Source organism: Ranitomeya imitator, unplaced genomic scaffold, assembly GCF_032444005.1.
Source record: "Ranitomeya imitator isolate aRanImi1 unplaced genomic scaffold, aRanImi1.pri SCAFFOLD_325, whole genome shotgun sequence".
Classification (NCBI taxonomy): domain Eukaryota; kingdom Metazoa; phylum Chordata; class Amphibia; order Anura; family Dendrobatidae; genus Ranitomeya; species Ranitomeya imitator.
Window position 1 is genome coordinate 301,081 of NW_027193546.1, and position 5,376 is coordinate 306,456.

A 5,376-nucleotide genomic window follows, 5' to 3' on the forward strand; every position below is an offset into this window, starting at 1 on the left:
GGTGCACATTAGTGTGTCCAGCCATGGCCGATGATATTGCAGCATCGGCCATGGCTGGATTGTAATATTTCACCATTTTTTTAGGTGAAATATTACAAATCGCTCTGATTGGCAGTTTCACTTTCAACAGCCAATCAGAGTGATCGTAGCCACGAGGGGGTGAAGCCACCCCCCCTGGGCTAAACTACCACTCCCCCTGTCCCTGCAGATCGGGTGAAATGGGAGTTAACCCTTTCACCCGATCTGCAGGGACGCAATCTTTCCATGACGCATATGCTGCGTCATGGGTCGGAATGGCACCGACTTTCATGACGCAGCGTATGCGTCAAAGGTCGGGAAGGGGTTAAAATTATAAACTGTTCATGTCTTTGTCAGTGGGCAAACTTACAAAATCAGCAAGGGATCAAATACTTATTTCCCCCCACTGTACACTAATGGAGATGGAATGGGAAGAAGACATTAATAACCAGGAGACCTATAAGTTAAAGCCTTTAACCCCTTCTCTAAAAATTGAATAAAATTTTACTTTTATTTGTCTTGATTAAAAAATTGATGGCATGTTAGAGTCACTCACAAATGGAAACCTACAAGCCTCAAAGGAGCACAACAGTTACTCCAAGACCACATTCTTCAGAGTAGTCAGTCACAGGGTAGCAATTCTATAGCTGGCATGAACGAAAGCCATAAGCAGGTTTAAATAATAAAAGGGGGGTAATTATCCCCTTCCATACCTCGAGAAACCGCAAGACTATGTTCACGTGTTTTTGCAACTTTTTTTATGCGTTTTTTTTTCTGCAAATTTTCAGCTGCATTTCACAGTACCAGCAAAATCTATGAGATTTCAGAAATCTTATGCAAACAGCTTAGTGTTTTTTTTTTCTGTTTTGTCAAAGATCTGTGTTTTTGCAAAACATAGCATGTCATTTCTTTCAGCATTTTTTACCCATGAGTGATGCAAAAAATGGTGCAAAAACCGCAGGTTGGTGCCAAAACCTGATGAAGTAGAATCAGATTATTTTTTTATCCACTAAACTTCATCAGCATGCACAAGAGACAGATGTACCCTGACAAAAATACAGTGAAAAAAAGCACCAAAAATGAGGTAAGAATGCAGCAAAAAAGGTGGCAAGTAGGGTTGAGCGAAACGGGTCGGCCAGATTCAGAAGTCGCCGACTTTTGGCAAAGTCGGGTTTCTTGAAACCCGACCCGACCCCTGTGTGGGGTCGGCCATGAGGTCGGCGATCTTCTGATCTGGAATCGGAATTCTGATACCGAGTTCCGATATGTTTAAGATATAGGGGAATCGGTATCGGAATTCATATTTAAGTGTAAATAAAGAATAAAAATAAAAAATATTGATATACTCACCCTCGGACGCGCCCTGGTTCTCACCGGCAGCCTTCCTTCCTAACAATGAGCGCCTGAAGGACCTTAGATGACGTCGCGGCTTGTGATTGGTCACGTGATGCCCATGTGACCGCTCACGCGACCAATCACAAGCCGCGACGTCATTGAAGGTCCTTCAGGCGCTCATTCTTAGGAAGGAAGGCTGCCGGTGAGAACCAGGGCGCGTCCGAGGGTGAGTATAGCAATATTTTTTATTTTTATTCTTAATTTTACACTTAAATATGGATCTCAGGGCCTCTCCTTCAGACCCTGGGAACCATTAGAAACCCAATGCACTGCATTGGGTTTCGTGTTTCGGCCGACCCCGACTTTTCTATAGGATCGGCCAATTTCACTCAACCCGACTTTTGAAAAAGTCGGGTTTCGTGAAACCCGACCCGATCCTATAAAAAGAAAAGTCGCTCAACCCTAGTGGCAAGCACTCAGCAAAAACTGCTTTATTTGGCATTCTTTCTTTACTAACAGTAGCGTAGCTACCGGGAGGGGGAAGAGGGTGCGGGCGCCCCGGGCCCAGAGCTCAGAGGGGGCCCACACGGAGCTACGCTACTGTAACTGCTCTGCTGCTATGGGGTCCCTGAGCAGGCGGGGGGCCCGGTGCCAGCAGTGGGCCCCTCGCCTGTCATCGCAAGGTGAGCTGTGTCGGCAACTAGCCGATATAGCTCACTGCATTGATGGGAGGAGGGCTGCACTCTTTCTCCCATCATCCCTCTGTCAGCGTCTGGCCTACTGGCATCGCCGACACTGACAGCGGGTGCCGGGCAGTGACATCAACGTGCCCGCTGTCAGTGTTGGAGATGAGCGGGAGCTCATCTCAGCGCAGGAAGCAGGAGGAAGAAAGGTGAGTGTTGTGTTTTTTTTAAATTGGGGCTGCTTTAAACTACAGGGTACGCCTATGGAGGTAATGCATTATATAAAAGGGTCTGCCTATGGGGGTACTACATTATGTAAAAGGGTCTGCCTATGGGTTACTGTATCATATAAAAGGGTCTGTCTATGGGGGTACTGCATTATATAAAAAGGTCTGTCTATGGGGGTACTGTATTATATAAAAGGGTCTGCCTATGGAGGTAATGCATTATATAAAAGGGTCTGTCTATGGAGGTAATGCATTATATAAAAGGGTCTGTCTATGGGGGTACTGCATTATATAAAAGGGTCTGTCTATGGGGGTACTGTATTATATAAAAGGGTCTGCCTATGGAGGTAATGCATTATATAAAAGGGTCTGTCTATGGAGGTAATGCATTATATAAAAGGGTCTGTCTATGGGGGTACTGCATTATATAAAAGGGTCTGTCTATGGGGGTACTGTATTATATAAAAGGGTCTGCCTATGGAGGTAATGCATTATATAAAAGGGTCTGTCTATGGAGGTAATGTATTATATAAAAGGGTCTGCCTATGGGGATACTGTATTATATAAAAGGGTCTGCCTATGGGGCTACTGTATTATATAAAAGGGTCTGCCTATGGGGGTACTGTATTATATAAAAGGGTCTGCCTATGAGGGTAATGCATTATATAAAAGGGTCTGCCTATGGGGGTAATACATTATATAAAAGGGTCTGTCTATGGGCTACTGTATCATATAAAAGGGTCTGTCTATGGGGGTACTGCATTAGATATATCAGATAGGGATTATATACATAGATAGGACTGCTCTATATGGGTATACCTTGACGATTGGTGGAGCAGCTTAGTATAGATTTTTTTGCAAAAAAAGTATCAACTAAATACCCTGTTTTTTCCATCTTTTGACTAGCACTTGCTTATTACTGTGAATTTTTTTTCTACAACAGATTATTTTTGACCTCACTGTGCTCTTTGTGTCTTAATGGAGAAACTGTAGACTTCCTGGAGAAGCTGTGGAGTTTCTGGTGAAGCTGTGGAGCCCCTTTAGAAGCTGTGAAGTTCCCAATAAGAATTAGGGAATAAAGGCGGGGTCACATGGCCACACAGGCTATGAATAATATGGTTGCTAGAGTTTCAGTTAAGGGCTAATTTTGCGCTATTTTGGGATATTCTGGCTTAGACCAGTTTGTTTGGTGCTCTTTTTAATGGCTGTTCATTGATGGACAGTGCATTGCTGGGCCATTACTATATTATTTAACCCCTTACCGGCATCGGACGTACTATACCGTCCGATGCCGGCTCCCCTGCTTTGATGCAGGGCTCCGCGGTGAGCCCGCACCAAAGCCGGGACATGTCAGCTGTTTTGAACAGCTGACATGTGCCCGTAATAGGCGCGGGCAGAATCGCGATCTGCCCGCACCTATTAACTAGTTAAATGCCGCTGTCAAACGCAGACAGCGGCATTTAACTACCGCTTCCGGCCGGGCGACCGGTAATGACGTCATCGCCGACCCCCGTCACATGTCCGGGGGTCGGCGATGCGTCTCCATTGTAGCCATAGAGGTCCTTGAGACCTCTATGGTTACTGATTGCCCGTCGCTGTGAGCGCCACCCTGTGGTCGGCGCTCACAGCACACGTGCAATTCTGCTACATAGCAGCGATCAGCAGATCGCTGCTATGTAGCAGAGCCGATCGTGCTGTGCCTGCTTCTAGCCTCCCATGGAGGCTATTGAAGCATGGCAAAAGTTAAAAAAAAAAGTTTAAAAAAATGTGAAAAAAATAAAAAAAACATAAAAGTTTAAATCACCCCCCTTTCGCCCCAATCAAAATAAATCAATAAAAAAAATATCAAATCTACGCATATTTGGTATCGCCGCGCTCAGAATTGCCCGATCTATCAAATAAAAAAAACTATTAACCTGATCGCTAAACAGCGTAGCGGGAAAAAAACTCGAAACACCAGAATTATGTTTTTTTGGTCGCCGCGACATTGCATTAAAATGCAATAACGGGCGATCAAAAGAACGTATCTGCACCAAAATGCTATCATTAAAAACGTCATCTCGGCACGCAAAAAATAAGCCCTCAACCGACCCCAGATCACGAAAAATGGAGACGCTACGAGTATCGGAAAATGGCGCAATTTTTTATTTTTTTTTTAGCAAAGTTTGGAATTTTTTTTCACCACTTAGATAAAAAATAACCTAGTCATGTTTGGTGTCTATGCACTCGTAATGACCTGGAGAATCATAATGGCAGGTCATTTTTAGCATTTAGTGAACCTAGCAAAAAAGCCAAACAAAAAACCAATGTGGGATTGCACTTTTTTTGCAATTTCACCGCACTTGGAATTTTTTTCCCGTTTTCTAGTACACGACATGCTAAAACCAATGATGTCGTTCAAAAGTACAACTCGTCCCGCAAAAAATAAGCCCTCACATGGCCAAATTGACGGAAAAATAAAAAAGTTATGGCTCTGGGAAGGAGGGGAGCGAAAAACGAACACGGAAAAACGAAAAATCCCCCGGTCATGAAGGGGTTAAGCCAGTTTCTGGCTAATTTCAGTCATTCTGAGGTGGAGTGCTGAAGAAAGAAGATCCCACCCTCCCTCCCTTGAGCTATTATTTTCCTTGTTGTGATGTTTATATTGTGGGAAAATCACCCAGTCCCTGGGTGGATTGTTTAATGGAGTTATGGATTGTTTGGACATTTATAATAATCGTTCACTTGGTTTTATGCTGTTTTTATTATAAAGTTACCCTATAATAAACATCACGGTCAATTTTATTTTTTATTCCACAATAGTTTGTTGTGTCTTTATTTTGTATGAATGAGCCTTGTGTTGCCATGTGAATTTTCATTTGCTTGTGTATTTCCCCGGTCTGTACCTTTCCCGCTGTTGTCTTATTGCAGTAGTAGGACAAGTGTCTTGCTAACCAGCTCACTATCTAGGGCTGAGATCCAGGGTCAGCCATGGCTTAGGCATGTGATGGCGCACGTGGGGAAGGACCCGTCTAGGGCGATAGGGAGCGCAGGTGTCAGCATAAGGTGAGTGTTGAGGGGTCTCCAAATTCTCCCTCTCCCTATCACCAGTGTTCCCATAACCAGCTCCCTCA